Source organism: Sceloporus occidentalis, unplaced genomic scaffold (assembly GCF_023333645.1).
Source record: "Sceloporus occidentalis isolate IW3139 unplaced genomic scaffold, rSceOcc1.0.p SCAF_5, whole genome shotgun sequence".
NCBI lineage: Eukaryota > Metazoa > Chordata > Lepidosauria > Squamata > Phrynosomatidae > Sceloporus > Sceloporus occidentalis.
Genome location: NW_028316985.1, coordinates 100,379,444 through 100,401,741, shown reverse-complemented (window position 1 = coordinate 100,401,741; position 22,298 = coordinate 100,379,444). Strand labels below are relative to the sequence as shown.

Genomic DNA, 22,298 nt, shown 5'->3' with positions numbered 1-22,298 from the left:
CTCTCAGCCCAAACCCCCTCAGCCCCGCTGGCCCCGCCCCCTATTCCCCGTTAACCAATAGCAACGAGGCAGGGAAGGAGGTGTGGAGGGGGCGTGGCCACAAGGGAGCGCGCGCGCGCACACACACACCTCCTTTCTCCCCTCCGGCGCGCGCGCGCGGCCTGACTTCCGGTACCTGTCACCCAGCAGCAGCAGCAGCAGCAGCAGCGCCCGCCCCAGAAGGAGCCTGAGCGCTGCTCTGTCCGCACGTAGGTCCCTCGCTCTCCAGCCCCGGGCTTCAGCCTCCCCCCCTCCGCTATCTTCGGACACGTGAAGCCCCACAGGTGAGGTTTCCACCACGAAGGCGCGCTCCAAGGGAGCAGCCCTGGACTCTGGCTGGCCGGGGGCTTGGAAGCCAGCGTCCGTGGGCGAGTCACCTCGGAAGACACTGGCCCAGGAAAGGACTCGAAGGCGGCCGGCAGCAACAAGGACGGAAGGTGACCTTTCTTCTCCCATGGTTGCATCCGCACTGCGGGGATAATCCGGTTTGGCAGCACTTGAACTGCTGTGGCTGAATGCTGTGGAATTCTGGGAATGGTCGAGCTTGCTTTGCTTTCCTTCAGGGACAGATTCAACAGGTGTTGCAGCCCAGGAAGGAAACAGCTCCCAGCATGGTTGGAAGGAGAAGGTTTGAGAAAGTGTAAGGACAAGGAAAGGACCTCGGAACAGGGGATGTTCCATATAGAGAGGTTATATATACACATTTATATAACTATATATTTAGGTATATATATATATATATACACACACACACACACACACACACATGCATATGCATAGACACACACAATATATATATATACACCCAAGCATCTATATACACACACACATATATATGCATATGCATAGACACACACACACACACATACAAATATATATATATATATATACACACACACACAAATATATATATATATACACATATATATGCATAGACACACAGACACACATATATATACACACAAGTATATATATATATATATACAAATATATATATATATATACACACACACAAATATATATATATACACATATATATGCATAGACACACAGACACATATATATATACACACAAGTATATATATATATATACACATATATATGCATATGCATAGACACACACACATACAAATATATATATATATACACATACACACAAGTATATATATATATATACACACACATATATATGCATATACATAGACACACACACATACAAATAAATATATATATATACACATACACACAAGTATATATATATATATACACACACATATATATGCATATACATAGACACACACACATACAAATAAATATATATATATATACACATACACACAAGTATATATATATATATACACACACATATGCGCATATACATAGACACACACACATACAAATATATATATATATATACACACATACACACAAGTATATATATATATATACACACACACATATATATGCATATGCATAGACACACACACATATATATATACACACATACAAATATATATACACATATACACACAAGTGTGTGTATATATATATATATATATATATACACACACACATATATGCATAGACACACACATATATATATATACACACATACAAATATATATACACATATACACAAGTATATATATATATATATACACACATATATATACATACATATACATATACAGACACATATTGAAAGGATGTATAGGAGAGAAATCAAATAAGAAATATAGATACAGCGAAATAGAAATAAGTTTTTACGGAAGGGGACTAAGAAAATCAGAATATATATATATATATATATAATGCTAAAGAGTAAAGCAGTGCCTAGAGTAATGAATAATAGTTTTATATAAAGGTAAGGTAAGTGAGATGAGTGGCAGAAGACAGAAGGATTGGCAGCCTGTGGTTTTTTACTTTGGGAGGACAGTTGGATGATGGAGTGGCTTTGTGATCTGCGCAGCAAGGCCCCCGAAGCTCAGTGAAGGCGCAGGTGGATTGTATTGATACGGTTTTGCTGTAGAAAACGAATACAAATTATAGATGGGAACAAATCCCAGCCTGGCAGAATTCCTGCTTGTTTGGGGAAGTAGGAGGGCTCTTGCCTGAAGAGGTGATTGAAGCCTTGGCATGGGCCTTGGATGGAAAGATGGGGTGCAGATTTAGTGTGTGGGTGTGTCTTTTCCCCCCTCCTTACTCACCAAAATGTAACCTAAAGTGTATATAACTGTATATTTCTGCTTCTTTCTCTGTGTTCTGGCCTACCAATGGGGCCATAAACCTTGCAGCAGGAGTACCGTGTGCTTGCTTGAGTCACCTTGTAAGGCGAGGCACTCTCTAAAGTGGGGACCGGCGGAGGTTTTTTTGTCCCATGGCTCTCTAGCCAACATAATAACCAACAGATAGGAATTAGGGAGCCACAGCTGGGTCTAATGGCACTAACGTTTCTCATTTCATCTTGGTGAGGTGGTCCCCAAACTATGTGCCCTTTAAGAGATTTTGGACTTCCGCTCCCAGAAGTTGGCCAATGGTCTGGGACTCTGGGAGCTGAAGTCCAAAATCCCTTAAAGGGCACAGTTTGGGACAATTTTTTTTTTTGGGGGGGGGGGGGGAAGTGATGTTCCAAAGAGATTTTTCTCCCAGAATATATACTATCCATATTTTAGAGGTTTTAGTATTTATTTAAAAATGCAAAAGCATTTATACAGTTTAGATTAATAACCATCAAATCACCCCACCTACTCATTTCAGATCGATTAATCGGCAGTTGGAAGGGTGGATTCCTCTTCTTTTTGGCCTTCCGACTATTCTTATACATTGAGAACCAGTGTGTGTCGCAGTTAAAAGGCTGGCTTTTATCTGGGGAAGTTTAGAGTTCACTGAAACCCACTGGAGATGTATCCACCTTGCAAAATTAAAGCAGGTTGGCACCATTTGAACCTCTGGAATCCTGGGATTTATAGTTAGATGAAGTATTCAACCTGCTCTGTCAGAGAGCTCTCACCAAACTACAAATCCCAGGTTTCTATAGGAGAGTCATGGCAATTAAAGTGCTGTCCAGCTGCTTTATTTTTGCAGTGTAGACACAGCCTTGGTCACCTTGAGCTTACTCCCTCTCAACTATCCCATTGGATTCCTTGAAAGAGACGCAAATATGATAGGGAAACAAAAGAGGTAAGAGTATTTTTATTGGATCATCTTTGTTGTGCGGTGACGTAAACTTTGGAGTTGCACAGTACAGGCATTAAGATGAAGTGAGAAATTGCAACTGGCCAATTTATTTTTTGAATAAGGCAGTGATGGGTTTTATGGATTAACTGTGTATTATCACACCTTTGGACTTTGTCTTAGGTGATGTCCTCCTGTTTCTTAGCAATGCTGGTCATTGACCGCAACAATAAAGATTAATTGATTGCATTTCCTAGTTGCAAGTGTGTTGCAAAACAGAAACTCCCTGCAAATTCATAGGTGAAGGCCTTTTTAATAGCGACTGTGAGCCAGTTGTGACAATAATACACAAGTAGTCAGAGCAAAACAGAAATGATTGTAAAAGCATAAAAGACATTTTTCTTCCAGCAGCTCCTTTCTGTTAGATAGGAAAATGGTATATCAATACTCAAGAGGTAATAGTCATGCGTACATTGAGAAGCTATATGCCATATTTGAGTTGGCTTTTTCATTAATGTCTGAATTGTGGTATTCCCCCTGAATTGGTGGCAGTAGAGGTGTGTCCCTGTTGTGAACAGTTGAAACTTCATATATCCACAGAACACAAGGGATTTATTTCTCTGGGGGAGGGGGGGAAGGAAAACATGGTTTTGTCCCAACTTGCAAACCGGTTTTCTTCTCCCATGCTTTCCACTCTCTTCACTGAGCATCCTTGAAAACTGCAGTTCTAAAGTTATTCAGGAGCATTGGAAGGAAATGAAGGCCTGTTACAGACAGCCAAAATAAAGCTGCTTCGAGTCACAGTGGAGGCATGGTGTTTTCAATGATGCATGCGTCCTAAGAGTCCAGAAGCCTCACCAAAGCCACACTCCAGTCCTTAGGGCTGGAGCGTGGCTTTGGTGCAACTTCTGGACTGTTAGGACACATGCATCCGTGAAACACCATACCTCCACTCTGACTCGAAGCAGCTTTATTTTGGCTGTCTGTAACAGGCCTAAAGTAGATTAAATAAACTGATATGTCCTGTATTTTTAGCAGCAGTACATTTTATCTTTATGAATACCAATAATACCAATAATTTGGTACCCCAAGAATTCCTGGTGTTGCTTAGTGACATTCAGGTAAAAGACTTGAGAATAAAGTGCTCTTTCAGTTATTTGCACCGTTGCTGTGACACACACACATATACACACATTCCTTCACAAAGAATTTTCAAGTTATAACTAAATTTAGTACTGTTTTGATGGGTATAAATTGCACATTATAGTTATAAATTGGCATGCTGTGATTGGAACCTCATTTCTACAATAGTTTTGCCCCAAGAGGTAAATCTGCATAAGACCAGGCTTACGTGGGATTTTTGTCAGTACTTTTTCTGCATTACATGGTTTATTATTCATGTCCCAGTAGCAAAAAGCAATCTGTGAATCTGATACTGACTTTCCTTTCCATGACCCAGGCACACTGCCTGTTTCTCTTTCTTCCCGCCCCCCTTTCCGTATTGGGAAAGGGTGGCATAGTTACTAGGGGACAGAGGAAGAAAGGTCGTGCCAAATTGCTTATACCCTGCTCTGTACTGTATTTCATTTGCTGCAATAATAAGTAAGAGTAGGGATTTTGGAACAGAGGATTTGTAGGGAAAGAGTATGTTAATCTTGTTTTGCTTTCCCTTCAAACATTAACTATTGGTTGTCTTTTTATCCTCGCCTTCAAAAAATTTGAAGGTTTTTTACGTTATAAGGTTGAGGTGGCAGAATAGCAATTATATTGATTGTATTGTAATTCTGATTTTATAAGGCCTACCATATACTGTATACTTGACTATAAGTTGACCTCTTAGATAAGTCGAGGGCAAGTTTGGGGGCCAATATTGTGGATTTTGATATGACCCATGGATAAGTCAAATATAAAACTTGACTTGTAATGAAAGATGTAAAGGACGAAGTAAAGGAAAACTTACAAAATTCTAGCAGGCATAACTATTTGTGTTCATACTAAAGGCTGGATGGCTGAGAGAATAGAAGGGAGTCAGTGCTTCCAGGGCAGATTAAACTCTTACCTTTCACTATATATGCATTAAAATACAGTACTTACATTGACCAGTGGATAAGTCAACTCAGGTTTTTGGGGTCAATTTTTTAAACCTAAATTTCTAGACGTATACATGAGTATATACAGTATTTTAGGGATTACTTAGGGCAGTGATGGTGAACCTTTTAGAGGCTGAGTGCCCAAACTGCAATCCAAAACCCACTTATTTATTGCAAAGTGCATGTCCCTCTGGCTTTCTAGTAACAAACTCTGGCAAACTCTGTGCTGGGACGACGGCACATGTGTCCACAGAGAGGGCTCTGAGTGCCACCTGTGGCACGTGTGCCATAGGTTCGCCATCACCGACTTAGGGACATGCAATGTAAGATCCTCACGTTGTTGTAGGACCTATCACTATTGACTGTGCCAGCTAGGGTTGCCGAGAGTTGCTGTCTAACAACAGCTGGAAGATCAGAAATTGACCAACCCATTATTATTGTATTTAATTAATTAATTAATTAATATCCTGCCTTTCTCCTAATATGGGACCCAAAGCTATGTGAGACCATAAATAGATTCCCCCCCCCCCCACCTCAGACATCTGCCAGTCATCACTGGCTCTCTAGGCAAAACTTTTGTCAGCCCAAGTATCTAATTCTAAATGTAAATGTAGCCATAAAACACCTTTTTATTGATCTATGTTATCCATAGACCTTGAAATAGAATAAGAATAGGATTTTAGTTGCAAATTTAATATTTGAAATATTTTATTTAATATGGAATAGGAATTAATATAAATGTAATTTTTACTAATTTAGAATTTTATACCTTACAGCTTTTGAGTTTCCATTTGTTTTCCCCTTTGGGATGGGTGCGTAAGGGAGTGGATTTAAATCAGGTAATTATTTACTTTAGCTCTCTTGAGAGTAGGGTGTGTATTAATCTTAAAACAAGCATTTTAATATATGAAAATGAAATGTCTGCCTTAGGGGTGTGACTGATACTGCAAGGGCACATTATGGCACTATGTATTCTGTTTGTGTACATTATATCATCAGAAATGTGGCATGAACTTATCTTTTGTGAGACAACTTTTGGACTTTAGAATGCAGTTACTGTTTAAAAACTGTCAGCTGGAAGCCTACTTCACTTGTAGGTCTGTATTTTGTATGTTGGCGTGGAATGAGTCATACTTTTTCCTCTTAGCATATAGAAGTTTGGGACAAAAATATGTTTTTATTAAATGTATAATACATAATTAAACATATAATTATTACTTCTGAAATACCCAGACATACCCTGTCTACTGTAATGGCCTTTAAACTTAAGTATTTACTTGGTTAAATAATATATGGTGGTTTCCTCTGATGATACAGATATATGACATTGAGATCACTGGAACATACATGCTTGTTTGTGTGTGTTTTAGGTATCGTGTGCAATTTGTGAAAGGTGTGTGCTGTAGTTGAGTAGTATAATGAGGAAAATACATAGTCTGGAACAATGCATGAAAATAAATAGCGGTGGTGGCCAAGTCTATAGGTGTTTGCAAGTGTATAAAGGTAGGATTTTTGCAGACATTTGTAAAGGTAACCCTGGAATGCATTTGTAAGATTTCATCTTTAGCCATATTGTTATTTTGGTTTATAATCCAATCGATACCTAAATCTTGGAGCAAGCAAAAGCGTAGTAAAAACGTAACATGTTGAAAAGACATGTACAGGTATTTTGGTAATACTGTGGTTGTGTTTGAACCATGTGGCTTAAAAATCAGTACAAAACCTAATCAGATCTGTTGATTTTCATTTGAGTTTTTTGTTTTGGTTATCAGCCAATGGGATAATCATTCTAATTTTCCACCCTATTTGTACCTAATGTGTAACTTCTGCTTAGGTTACTACCTATTTTTACTTGGTACTTACTTTTGTGCTTTTAGCAGCAGCCAGACATGCAGTCAGAACTTTCTTTCTGACTTGTATCCATACCAGAAAGTTTCCTTGGCTTAATTTCTGTGAACCTGACTGCTGATAGAAGCACAGAGCTAGGGCCTAGGATGAGCATGGGAAATTGCCAGCTAGCATCCTGATTTGTTTACTTAGGTCCAAAACACATTGCAGAAATAATCCAGTTTGAGACCGCTTCAACTGCCCTGGCTTAGTGCAAGGGAATTCTGGGAACGTTATATAAAATGGGGGGGGGGGAGCCAAGGTTTGTTTTTGGGAAAATATATATATATATATATATATATATAAGCTGTGGGTTTGAATCCGTGGATAAAAAAATCTCTGGATACGGAGGGCAAGCTGTACACTGTTACAGAGCCATTATTGCACTTTAGCTGCTATGGCTGCTCCCTGTTGAATTCTGGGGTTTGTAGTTTAGTGAAGCCTAAGATCTCTTTGGCTAAGAAATCTAAATGCCCCTAGCTAAACTGCAAATCCCAGGATTCCACAGGAGGCAGCCATAGAATTTAAAGTGGAATAATGCTCTTGGGGAAGGAGACTACACCCTTGCAAGACAACGCTTTCTGGGCTTCTTCGGAAAAAGAATTCACAGAAGGAAGGAATAGTGAGCAGTCATCTTCTGGATATAAGTGGATATTGAACACAAGTTTTAATTTGAAAAGGAAAAATGACCGCTTATAGCGTGTTACATCCAGCTGTCTACTAGGACATTCCTTTCTGCTCCAAACAGCTGGGAAATTCTCAGGAGCAGATTTGGCTACGATATACATAGCAGGGCACAGGAAAGAATGGAATAGTCTTATTGCATGAGTGGATTATGTTCACAGAGTATTGAATGAAAACCCAAATGACCAACTAGCTTTTAATAATTTTAATTATAATATTAATAATGTTAATCGTTTTAATATGATTAAGTGAGAGATATTTCTAATAGTGGGGATATTTGGTTAAAATATACATGTATGAGATACTATTTGCACAAAAATGCAGACGCTCTACTGAAGGCTTGTGGATGCTAATCAACATGGTTTGTTACATATTAAAAGAGGAGCAGCAGAGTTACACCACTTTTAGATGGTTAATGCTGTTGGAGCCATCTTTCCACAATCTGTTCCTCTGATACTCTCTTACTGTTTTTTTTAAAGTGAAAAGACTCGCTGTCCAGAATTCATGGTGAATCAAACATTAACAAGCAAGTGTTCCTACACAATGGAAGGGAAACATATTTTGGATACCATCCTTGCTTGCAGCCTTCAAAGACTCTATCAGAAATGGTAAGTAAAATTTGGAATGTGTAGATTATGCAAGCCGCTTTGGAGAATGTCTTCAAAACATTAGGGGAAAAAACTATTAAAGATAATGCTAATTGTGTAGAACAAGAGCAGGCAGCACAAGATTTGAGAAGGCATGTCTCCCCACAAATTATTCTGGTCTCTCCCACCCCATTAAAAGTGAATCACTTGGGGAAGTGGGAGATACCAAGATATCAGGGGTGTCATGGTGGAGGGGCTGTGGGTCTCACCAGGTGTTACCTTTAAGGGGGGATGACACTACTGCTCCCCAAACGTTGCCTATGGGCTATGACATTCACCTGTGTCCATCTAAAACACTGAAGAGATTGTGTTAGTGAGGCAAGGTTCAGTGGGAGGATTAAAGGGAGATCCCAGGATTTTTTAAATTTAAATTTTTATTTCTAAAAAAATTAAGTTTTTTTGTAAAAAATATAAACTTTTCAATTCTTTCAAAAATTTTATTTTAAAACTTCACATTTTACCAAATTTTCACTTTAATTACATGAAACTATGTACGTGTGCATGCATTTAGGCTGTGTGTATGATACTGTAGTTTAAAGGTATAATTTTAATTTTGCTAATTGTTTATGTCGCAACTATTACCATTACATTCACTGACTATGGGAATTACGATTTATAAGTAACATTAGTACAAAATACATTACTAAGGCCTGTTACAGACTGACAAAATAAAGCTGCTTCGGGTCTCTTTGGAGGTATGCTGTTTAAATTATGCATGCATCCTAAGAATCCGGAAGCTGCACCAAAGCTGCCCTCCAGTGCTTAGGAATGGAGTGTGGCTTTGGCGCGACTTCCGGACTCTTAGGACCCATGCATCATTTAAATAGCATACCTCCAAAGAGACCCGAAGCAGCTTTATTTTGGCAGTCTGTAACAGGCCTAAGTATTCTGTATGGCGTGGCATGGGAGGAGGTCAGTGGGTTGTGTGTGGCACTACGCGTTCCCACACCAGGTGATGCCAACCCTAGTGATGCCACTGCCAGATATACAATACATAAACAATTTAGGCACAAGACATTTTCAGATATTGTTGTGACTGACCATTTTTTCCTCTAAATTAGATTTCCCCTGGGTTTCGTTTTTCCCTGCTGTATATGTCTTCGCTTGTTTTCTGTAACCAACTCAAGTAATTTTCCTTGTGTAGTGCCCATGCCTTCGATTGAGAGCCCTTGAGTTCTCTGTGAGTTGATGGATGGCTAGTCCTGACACAGGATAAAGAATTGAACTAGATGATTTCTGGTCAGCTTCTAGGTCTCTACTAGAACCCTTAGGGGGAATAAGTGACATTCCTGGGCTTGAAAACCAACGATGCCCATCTTTGGAAATGACATCATTTTAGGGGAGCTGTAATATTTTGTAAGCCCTAAATTAGTCCTTCAGTCTTGAAAGATACAGGTAGAAAACAAACACCAAGCTGTTTCTGAGTGGGACTACTAGATCCTAATTCCCCCTTCTTTTTTTCTTTTTCTTTCATTTTTGTTGGGAATAAAGTTAGCAATCATTTCCAATGAAAGACTGCATACATATACATTTTCTTATAGTTCTTATGTCTACAATTGAATAACAGCATTATAATACTCCTGTAGTAAAAATTTAAAGGCTGAAATATTTACTATATAAATGTGTGTGTGTATTTAATATATGAATGTATTACAATGTGTTTTATATATAGCCAGACAGTGATGGCAAATCTGACTACTAAACCAAAATAGCAAGACAAAGAACAGTATTATTTACCTTGTTTCATACTTACAGCTAGGTTTTATATGGCTTTCTCTCACTGTATATAAGAATGGAAAGAGTTATTCTCATAGTGGGGTACTGTACTATTGAGTATTTTATTCGTGCAATAGATAGGTATATATACTCAAGGGAAGACCAGAAAGAAGCACAATATGAGTACAATAGCACTCTTCTATTCATGCTGCTCAGCAACTAGTATACAGAAACATAGTAACATAGATACTGGAGGTGATGCATAGCCAGTATGACCACTAGCTACTAATTGCCTCAAGTCATTTTTAAAGTACCATTTGTGTCCAACTGGATATCTGCTCTTAGATTTTGAACACCCAGTGAAGACAAATAGACATGTACAAGGAACCAAGAACAGAAATTCAGATGGGAAGCACCTGAAATGCACTGACTAAAGGCAAATAGACATATACAAATAAAAAAGAACAGAAATTTAGATGTGAAGCTCCTGAAGTGCATTGACTAGAGCATGAAATTTCTGTGAAATGGAATAGTAACAGTAGAATATACAGCCAACTACTGGTCTTTCTGAAAATAATTAACAAATGCTCTCTTTGTACACCGCAGGGCTGTTTATGTGGCCTTTTGCCCCTCCAGACTTTCTAGACTGCTGCTGTTCTGGCTGTAAAAATGATGAATGGCCTATCTGGAAGTGACCAGGACAAGCAATTAACCTTTTAAATAGATTGCAGCCCTCCCTTCTCATTTAACATCTAACAACTCAATTTTTCACAATCTGAAGAAAATTTCTGGCCAATTTTGGTGATAAATTTGTAAATGCATTTGCAAGGCAGTATTCACTCCCTATTTTTTATTTGCAGAGATTTTCACTGCATTCTATGTAGCAGAGAAGGTTCCACTTACTAATAATTTGAATGAATTAAACACCTGGTACCAATATCTTTAAAATGCCCTGGATAACCTTATCCACCAAGAATTTGTGTAATGTCCCTTTAGAGACATCCAATGTAGTAGTCGCCGTGGTAGCAAATTTTGTAGTATAACGGCAATATGTGAAAAGGTACATCCTTTTGATTGTCCTGAATGCCCACCATTCAGGTGTTTTGAATGACCCCGCCCAGCTTCTAATATTATGTGACAAGAAGAAAAATGTTCCCTATGCTGTTCTTTCACTGTAGTGTAATGTACTTCTGTCATATCTTTCCATGCTTGCCATAGATATACTCAACTAAAAGTCAACCTCATGTATAAGTCGAGAGCAGGTTTTGGGGCCAAAATTATGGATTGCAATATGACCCATGGATAAATCGTATGGAAAACTTAGCAGCACGTAACAAAGAATGTAAAGGATGAAGCAAAGGAAAACAATGCTAAAGATCTTAATTTATTTTTTTTTGCGGGCATAACTGTTTGCGCTCACCCTAAAGGCTGTCTGGATGAGATAGTAGAGAGGGTTGATGCTTCTTTTTGGTGCTCCAAGAAGAAAATATTCTCTCACCAGGGGATGGTTGTTTTTTTTTGATAAGAGTTAAAATACAGTATTTACATTGTCCCGTGGATGTCGACCCAAGTTTTTTGGGTCAATTTTTCGACTAAAATTTCTAGACTTATGCATGAGTATATACAGTACTTCTTTCTAAGCTAAAAAACACCAAATGTTGTTACATTTCATCATTACAAGCACTTGATCATTTTGATTGCCCTTTCTACACTTCTCAGTTTCTACAATATTCTTTTTGAGCTCTGTGGCCGGAACTGTACACATTATCCTAACTCTGATCTTACCATAGATTTTGGTAAATGTCGTCTGATATTGGCAGTTTTATTTTCAGTTCCTCTTCTAACAATGGCCAACATTGAATTTGCCCTTTCACAAGTAGCCATGTGACTGGGCCAACGGTTTGGTGGACCTATGCACTACAACCCCTGAATCTCATTGTTGGTAATTCACAATCAGCTTTGTTCTCACCAGCATGTAAGTGGTTATTTGTTTTTGCCTTAATAGGCACAACTTTACATTTCCTAACTCTGAACAGGAGTGTGTCCCTGTTGATAACTGCTGCTTAATAAGTAGCTTTCAGTACCAGGGATTGTGATTGATTGATTGATTGAAATTTTATTTCTATACCACCGTTCCCACGATCATGGCGGTTTACAAGCAATACAAATGCAGTACAATACAAGTTAAAAAACAAACTTCACAATAAAAACACCCCACTTAAAACCAGCATAACTATACATCATTAAAATCCACATAGAATCAATCAAAATTTCTAATCAATCTAAAAATCCATACAATACAACACACAGTACATAGGGGAAATACAGTCAGGACATGTGAGGGAAAGCTTGATGGAATAAATGAGTCTTCAGGTTCTTCTTAAACGACTCCAGGGAGGGGGCTAAGCGGAGCTCCTCAGGGAGAGCGTTCCAAGATTGCGGGGCTGCCACAGAAAATGCCCTTTGCGCTGTTGATACATATTTAGTCTTAGGAATGCTCAAGAGATTTTTCCCCCCTGACCTGAGTGTGCGGGGCGGATTGTATGGGGAGACGCGGTCCTCCAAGTACTCTGGGCCCAAGCCATTTAGGGCTTTATAGGTCACAACAGTCCTTCTGGGCTGTTTTTCTGGGATGGGATTTGGGGGCACCGTTAAGCAGTGGTTCTAGTCTTTCTTAGAGGGGCAAACTCAGAAGGTGCAGCTGAGGGACTCTTGTTTGATGCCCTAGCTGTTGTCACTCATGGTGTTTAAGATCTACATGAAATCTCTGGGAGAGGTCATCCAGAATTTTGGTTGTGGTGTCACCAACATGCTGATGACACTTTACATCCAATTCCAAGGAGGAGATCTTGGTACTGAACCAGTGTCAATAATGGACTGGATGAGAGCAAATAAACTGAAACTTAATCCAGACAAGACAGAGGTGCTCCTTGTCAGTTGTAAGGCTTTTCAGGGAATAGGAACTCTGCCTGTGTAGGATAGGGTTATACTCTTCCTGAAATCCCAGGCTTGCAGTTTGGGCAATCTCTTGGACAGAACTCTGAGCCTGGATGCCCAGGTTTCAGCAATGGCCAAGAGGTGAAACTAGTGTGCCAGCTGTGGCCAGACCTTGAGACATCAGATCTGGCTATAGTGACATATGACTTTATTACATCCCATTTGGACTACTATAGCTCACTCTATGTGGGTCTGCCTTTGGAAAATGCTGTGGCCAGAATGCTGACTGGAACTAGTTATAGGGAGCATATAACTCACTTGTTAAAACAGCTTTACTTGCTACTGGTTCATTTCTAATTTATGACCTGCAAGCTGTATACATCTTAGGTCTAGACTATCTAAAAGACCATTACAAACCTGCCAGACCATTGCAAACCTGCTGGAGACCGTTTCAAACATGAGAAGGACACAAGAGAGAGCCTTCTCAGTGGCTGCTCCCACTCTCTGGAGCTCCTTTCCATGTGTGGCTAGCCTAGCCCTCTTTTCCTTTTGTTTAAGCAGGCCTTTACTGAATAAACAGGAAAGCTTTTTTTACTGGGATGTTTTATCTATCTTTTTTTAAACCTGGTATGTCTTTTAAATAATTTTAGATTGTTTTATGTGATGATTTTAACTGCTTTAAAAAAAATTGGTTTTCTTTAAGGTGACTCTTTCTGGAAATCACTTTGGGAGAAAGGGGGAATACAAATGAAATGAATAAATAACATAGTACATACCCTATGAACAGTCAACCCTCAAAGGCCTGCAAAATCATAAAGTTTTTTACCGGCCTATTTAAAAAGACAGTAAAGAGGATACCAGACTAACCTCTCTGGAAAGGTATCAGAGCCTGGGAAGCCACCAAAAAGGCCCTCTGTCATGTTCCTACCTGGTGTACCTGATAGTCTGGTGGGACATAAAGACAGGTCTCCCCAAAGGTTCACAATGCAGTGGGACCTTGGTATCTACAGGGATCCATTCCCGACCACCCACAGATACCAAAATCCATGGATGCTCAAATTCTGTTGTCCCCAATGGCAGTATATGCATGTGGCTGCGCCACCATTAGGCACAGTTCCACATTGCCCAGAATATTAGTTAATCTTTCAAGATCCTGTCTTGAGTCCATTTTAAAAATTAAATAGGGACTCTTCAGTCCTTAGGCACAGAAGCTGTTCCAATATCATGCCATATATTTTTGTTAGATTAACTGTTTCATATTTGAGCTCTTTAAACCCATTAAATTGATATCCAGATCAGGTAATTTATTTGTTTTCAATTTGTCAGTAAGATCCAGAACATCTCTTTTCACCACAATTTGCTCCAGTTCCTCCCTAGAAGTGTCAATTAAGTTATTGATATTTGTCCTGCCAGTGGAGGCAGATAAAAAAATTCAGTTGCTCTGTAATCTCCTTGTGTTCTTTCAGTACCTTACCCCTGTTATCACCCAAATGACAATATTTTGACAGAATCCTTTATCAAAGTCATGAGATTTGACTTCTTCTCTTTTCCTTTCAACTTTTATTTTACCTTTTTTCATCATTCTGCAGGAAAGGTTCCTCTTCTTGATGTAAATAGTGGCCATGTTGGAATTCCTGGGCACATTTTAGCTTAGATACATATTAAATTTGAGAGCACTACAGTCACTGTTCCTAGCAGGATAAGAAATATTCACATCTTGCACTAGGTCATGCACAGCACTATTTAGAAAGAAGCCTCCCCTCTGGTTTGTTTCAGTATCAACAGCTCTAGGGAATATTGATTTAAGATGGCAAGAAATTTTACCTTGTTAACATGACTGAGACGCATGTTTATCTGGTTGTCATGGGTGGCTGGAGATGCTCATTAATTATAACACAACTCTCCTTTGGACTTCTCCTTGATTTTATATATTGCCTGAAGCTCACCTATGCATTTTAGTTAAGGGGACTATAGCACATCTGCTGTATCTCGTATTGCCACCTACAGTGATTCTGTGGAAGAACATGTTCCTTTCATGGTTTGTAGCTTATTTGATACTATGGCCTGTTACAGACTGCCAAAATAAAGCTGCTTCGGGTCTCTTTGGAGATATGCTGTTTAAATGATGCATGCACCCTAAGAATCCAGAAGCTGCACCAAAGCTGCACTCCAGTGCTTAGGAATGGAGTGTGGCTTTGGCGTGACCTCTGGGCTCTTAGGACCCATGCATCATTTAAATAGCATACCTCCAAAGAGACCCAAAGCAGCTTTATTTTGGCAGTCTGTAACAGGCCTATGCCTTCTTTGACAGACAGAATGGCATGACCCCAGCATAGCTTTTATGTTCTTTCTATAAAGGTTGCATCCAGATATGACTGATCCCACAGGTTTTTTCAGATTCACGGGGTTTCCATAATGCCCTTTATATCTATATTGTTCCTTAGATGTTTTTAATGTTTTTAAAAGAATTTTATTGGATTGTATAATGCTTTTTTCACTTTTCTACTACATATTGTAGTATCTATTTTATTTTAACATATATTTTGTAAGCCACTTAGACTCCTATTTTAGGATAAAAGGTGAAGCATTAATCAAACAGATAAATTTTCACTTTTTCTCTGGGCTGAATTTAGAAGCTGCTCTGCTACATCTTCTCTATCTTTAGCTGTGGCTCTCACTCAGATATAATAGAGGTGGATACAACATCCCACACTGGGTGAACAGACATCCCACACTGGGTGAACAGACAGTTTTATTGTGTTCTTATTCAACTGGAATCTGTCCCTTTTAGATCTCTGCCTTCTCCCAAAATACCTCCAATTCCTAACAAATCTAAACTCTCCTTTTTATACCACTGTCTTGTTCATATACTGAAATTCCTCAGCTTTGCCAGTCTAGCTAGCTCACCATGTAGAATAGCTAGCATTTCATACAAAGCAACCTTTGGTTGGGGAGCGATGTGCATGGGACACTGGCTTTTCCTATCATCCTAAATTTGGCTTCCAAGACCTCATAACTAAGTTTCCCTATATCACTGGTGCTAACTCGCACCAGGCTGGTTATGCTTTTCCAGCACTGTCTACTAGGCTATCTATAGATGACATGTGATATCTGCAACCTTTGCGCCAGGCAGTTCACCAGAATTTCTACACACCATCCACAAACCCAGCTGTTTATATCTGTAGCAAATACCTTCCACTACCATAAGCATTCCATATCGAGACATATCCTCAGCATGAGATGATACCTGTTCTTCCTCACATGGATCATATGACTCTTTCTCAATGTGACATTCTCCTTTCTTGTCTGGGACCCTTTCTCTCCTTGCATGGTTTTTTAAAAAATGTTGGGAATGCCTTTAAAATATTCACATATAGGCTTTCCCCCTATGACCAGAACTTATGATGGTCTGAAATAAACAGCATAATCCTGTCAATGTCTGTCTGGAAATAAGTTCAGTGTAGTTTGGTGAACTTTACTTTTAGGCAGGAGCATAAAAGGTATGGACATACGTATAGGAATATGCATGCTAAACACTGATTTTCAAGTACTGTTTCTGGTGCTGCTCCTTTCTGCTTTGGTTTGTGTTAGTTCAGCTTCAGCCTTACAAAAGCAAAATCACCAACAAGAAGACATGCTGATGACTGATAAGGTATCTGTAAGATTTGATAGTTTCCGGGTTGCTAGAGCCATTTACTTAGGAGGCAACTTACCAGTTTTCTAATGGTGGGTGTTACTACAAGCCAGCAGGAACTGACGAGGAAGAAAAGCATTTTATATCTGGCTTTTACTGGCCCCTGTTCCTGTCTCCTGTCCTGTAATACTGCTGGATTGGGGACTGTGTTGGCTGCTGCAGAAACACTAGGCTGATTGCTGACTAGAAGCAGCTGCTCCTGGGTGGTGAGGGATATAAAACGAAGTCAATCACTGGAAGCAAGCTGAGCCTGAAGGGTCACCATTGTGAGAAGACAGAGGGCCAGGGCCATTACCCTTCTTTGATTGGTTTCAAGGTTGGAAAATGGATGCAGACCTGGATGAGAGACAAGATTTTGTACAACGGTGATACCCACAATGGGAGTTGAGTTGTTTATGATGTGCCAACTGCCATAAAAGCTGAGTAAGAGGTAGGAAAGTACAGTGTTCAAATGAAAGCTGGGTAATGTGCCTAATGTGTCTTTGTAGATAGCAGTAGTCTGCCCTGCTGAATTGATTAATTTGTCATACTAGTACTGTGATTCCTAAACTTTCGTCCCCTAGGTGTTTTAGACTTCATCTCCCAGCAGCCTCAGCCAGCTTGGCCAACAGTCAGCAATTCTGGGAGCTGAAATCCAAAACATCTAGAGGACCAAAGTTTGAGAATCACTGAGCTAGTACATTAGTATCACTGGTTGTGTATTTGTATACTATATTGCCTGAAATAGCCAGGTAAGGGGAAGATGGGACCAGTCCTTTCTTTTAGCCTGTCTCTCATCTTTCCATATTCAGGTTGCCCTGTTAGCCCACCCTCTAATTTATTGGTGCTGCTTGGTGAATGCCAGGTCAGTCTGCTATACAACAATGATCATCCAATGATTTGGTTGTGGATGAGAGGATTTACTTGTATTGGATGTAATGGTATGCATGTAGTGGTATGTATTACAGAGACATGGTTAGATGAGCTTGCTGAAATAGACATATCGTAGCTCTGTCCTTCTGGGTACTCAGTGCAACTTAGATTGGAGGATTTAGGAATGAGAAATTGCCACCATCCATAAGGATTCCATTTCACTGATGAACTGTACAGTAATAATAATAATAATAATAATAATAATAATAATAATAATAATAATAATAGGATTTATTTATATGCCGCCCAATCACTGGGAATCTGGGCAGCTTACAATAGAGGGGATAATAGACTCCCTTCCCTCAGGCTTACAATCTAAAAGACACGACACAAAAGGAGAAGGGAATGGTGGGGGGGGGGGGGGAATCAGGTCCAGCAGTTCCTCTCTCCCTCTGAGGCCTGGACCAAGGCAGATGGACCGGAGGGAGGGCTCTTCTTCTTCAGGCTAGCCCTGATGGAGCTGGGCCAGTCTATTCTCTCCCTCACAGGCTGAAGGATGACAGTTATGGAGGAAGGGCGCTCTATCTTCAGGCTAGCCCTGATGGAACTTATTTTGTACTTATTTTGAGGGTTTATATGGTGTGCTTAACCAAAGAGACAGAACAGGGATACTGTTAGTGAACTGTTCACCCTACTGTTCAGCAGTCTCCCTGCTTCAGCTGGCCAGTGTAGATTTGGCTGTGGTGCTGAAGAACCCCAAGTTGTGGTTTGAGGGAGGTTCAACGTTCATGCTGAGGCTGCATAGATAGAATCTGATCAGCACTTCGTGGTTTCCATGACAAATATGAGGCTGACTCAATACACTGCATGTGGTGATGCATGTGGCAGGGTATATCCTTGATTTGGTCTTTGCTACTGGGCATACAGACAGTGATCTAGTTTTCAGGGAAGTGTACAACAGGCCCATTGTCATGGTCAGATCACTTACGAACCTTCAGTTGGTAGTGAAGGATCCTCTTGGCACGGGTGAGGGACCCATAGACTTATGGTTTCTGAAGGATGTTGGAATGCTCTGGGAGACTTCCTGAATGATAAGCTCAGGCAATCTGTTTGAGGTTTGTCTTGTTTTTGGAATAGTGAGCTGGAAAGAGCTGTAATGTTTGCTTTAATGCTGTGAAGTGCTAATTCTCCTTGGCATATGGAAGAACTCTGAGCAATCAAACTGGTTGGAAAATAGCTGGAGTGTAGGTAGCATAGGTCAGAGTAAATGCAACCAAAGGTCAACATCAGAGGTTATGGGGCAAGTCATGCTATGTCTCTGCTTTGGCATACTTGGAGATTTGTTCCAAGTGGTGAGAGGCTGCTGGAATCAAGCTTGAGAGAGAAGCATTGAAACCCTCAGTTACCTGTTGTGCTGCATTTGACAGGTATTTCAGGAGCAAGTTGTTCATATTTGCTCAGATCATGGTGCCCCTTTTACTTCAGAACCCAGTACACCATCTCATCGGGGTATCTGGGAATGAGTTTAAATTGTTGCAGCCTGGTGATGCAGACAGGATGTTTGGATTACTGTGTACACCACATGTAACCTTGACCCTTGTCTGATAGGATCTAGCAGAAGTGAATTATTTGGGTTAGTTCAGTAGAGTGATAAATGCTTCATTCTGATAGGGAAAGGTTCCTGCTGCCTTGAAGGAGGTTGTAGCATGCCCTTTCCTGAAAAGAATCTCCCTGAAACCAGAAGTATGTGAGAACTATAGTCTTATTTTTGGCACAGGTATCTCATGAAGCCGGTATATGTGTTGGACAAATATTTTTGCCAACTGGGGGTCATTAGAATTGTTGAACAAGATACAGTTGTTTTGAAAACAAGTCATTTACCACACAGATCAGTTTTTAGTTGCTTTCAGGAAGATCAACAATAAAATTCATTCTTATTTCTGTCCATGGCCATGAAAGTTTAGACAAGGATTTTAACAGCCTATGGGGTTCCCTCATCACTCATTTAGATGTGGTGCAAACTAGGCTATTTTTAATACCTTCTTCCACATCTTGCTTCAAGTTGGGCCACCAAAACAGGTGCCTAATCAGGTGTAAGTCTTTACATATCTAAAATTTCCTGCTGTCTTGGCATCATGGCATCTTTTGAGTATTTGCCTTCTTAGTGCTTCAAGTACATAGATCTCACCCCCGTAGGAGATGCCCTACTGCACAACAACCTCCTCCCTATGGTATTTGAGCCAAGTGTCCCCTCTCATTACCTTTTCTGTAAGCTCAGCTCCAAAGGGGCTTTGGATGAACACTGCCAGTCCTAATTGTTGTAGAGTGAACATTCTGTCTACCACTTCCTTCCTTTAGATTATCATGTTGCGGTAGCTTGGACAAAGAATCAACTAGGAATTATTCCCCCTCCCCCCGGTAGGTACTTTTACTGGAAGTTACACTTATAAAAGAATGCTGCCCACCTAATCTGTTTAGGGTTTAATGTCTGGGTGGTCTTTAGAGCTTCCAAAATTTTATGGTCAGTTCACACTTCAAAAGAGACGGAAGCTGCTTTCAGAAAATGTTGACAAGCCAATGGGGCCTAACAGATAGCCTTGGCTTCCTTTTCCCGTATCAGCCATTTGTGTTCCGTTTCTGAGAATTTTCTGGCTAAACAGGCACATGGCCTTAACTGAGCCACTTTGTCCTTTCGTAACAAAATCACCCTAATTGCCATGTCTGATGGATCCACTTGAACCACAAAAGATTCTGTGGTATTTCAATGTTTTAAGATGGGCTTCGAGGTGAACAGCATTTTGAGGCTTTCAAAAGCCTCTTCGCACTCTTGGTTTCTCCAGATTTGATAATTTTGTTTTCTTTTCTTCCTTTCCTTTTTTGTCTTGATTGATCTACTCAAAACCAAAGGCAAAGGTATTTGGGCAAAGCTTGGGATAAGTTGCTCGCAGAAGTTAGTAAACCCTCAAAAGCTCTGCATTTGACACCTGGTACTGGGAAGTACCCCTGGTTTTGGGTACTTCCCAGCACATCATGTCTTGGAGCTTTGCAGGGTCCATTTCCACCCCCACCCAATATCTGATATCCTAGGTAATCCAATTTATCTTGGAGAAATTCTATTTTGAAAGTTTATACATAGCGTTAATTGTCCAACAGTTTCTTAAGGACTTTTCACACAAGCTATACATGGGACTGGTAGTCCTCAGAGTATACCAGGACATCATCTAAGTACAACAATACCCCTTCATATAGGAATTCATGAAGAACCTCATTAATCAGGTGCATAAACACTCCTGGGCCCCACTTAATCCAAATGACATGACTAGATACTCAAAAGACTAGTTGGCATTTATCACTCATGTCCTTATTGATGCATATCCAAAAGTACGATTCTCATAAGTCTAGCTTTGTAAAAATGTTCACTTTCACCAGGTGTGCTAACATATCCTTCATTAATTTCATAACTTCATAACTTCCTGGACTTTGAAAATCTTCCTATTGCCACATGGCCAGAGGAGGAGGGGCCAGTCTGCTAAAGATACCCTCCCATACATTCTTAACTAAGGACAGAAACAACAAAATGCAGGCATCTTACTAACATCTCCAGTTTTTCTTGCCTGATGAAGAAGCCAGTGGAGCTTTGAGAGCTTGCAACAAGTATATTGTGCATTTTGGTTGGCCAGTGAAGGTATCACCGTTTGGTGGATTTTTTTAAAAATTTACATCTGGGTAGATAAATAAATCTTGGTAAACTTTATAGGGGTCAGTAGTTCCTCCACCTGCATGCCCAGACTGCGACAGGGTGCATTAAGCACCTGGTATAGCCAGAATCTACCATGTTAACAAGATCCAAATTTCCTCCTCTATCAGAGCGCATAATCACACTCAAACAAAGAAGAGGGTTTCACATCCACTCATCACGATCTTGGGGTGCCTGTCATCTGAAGCCTGCCACTCAATGCCATTTAGGCTCCAGTTGTTTCACAGAGACTCTGTGTCACTCTCTCTTGCTGGATAGGTTGGCCACCCATAGCAGTTACTTCACCATCTGGACACTTGCCAATGTGACGTTTCCTCACTTCTGGTCCGCCAATGTTCCATGTTGAGTTTTTCCCTTTGGTGTCTTGGTCTTGATGTGCATGGTTGGTGGAGATGGTGTGGCTGCAGGGCAGTTTGCAATCCAGTATCCCTCTACCACAGTGCAGGTACAAGCCCAAGTGCATCTGCTTTTTGCACTCTGACTCTGCTGTCTTGCTGGATGCGCAGGTGGGCTTTGTGGTGGTGCCACCTCCTCCTCTTGGCTTGGGTCCCCATGATTACCTCTGCTTGACAAATTTCTTGCTGAGTCTCATAGCTTCCATTTCCCCAGCCGATTGCATCCAACCGAATAGGGTGTCAGTATTTCCCTACAGCAGGGACCATGCAAGGATATCTGTATTCAGACAATTTCGGAAGTATTTTTGTAGTCTTGGACCAACCAGTCAGGTATGCAGCCCACTCGTCACCTGAACTCTGCTGCTCACTCAGCCACCGACTTACTTTCCTGGTGCAACCATTGGATGTTGGTACATGCTTTCTCCT

At 40.3% G+C, this 22,298-nt stretch overlaps 1 protein-coding gene across 2 annotated transcripts in view; it reads left to right on the top strand.

The window, feature by feature from the left end:
* The first annotated feature begins 231 nt into the window (after positions 1 to 231).
* The window catches only part of PPARA (peroxisome proliferator activated receptor alpha), a 57,118-nt gene continuing 35,051 nt past the window's right edge, over positions 232 to 22,298 (top strand). Inside the window, exons 1-4 of one of the 2 annotated variants that reach the window (XM_089524888.1) lie at positions 232 to 323; positions 6,080 to 6,142; positions 6,674 to 6,806; positions 8,354 to 8,482. The gene's annotated coding sequence lies outside the window, so the exon portion shown is untranslated. The remainder of the gene's footprint in view (positions 324 to 6,079; positions 6,143 to 6,673; positions 6,807 to 8,353; positions 8,483 to 22,298) is intronic. The other variant, XM_089524887.1, reaches the window with a different exon arrangement.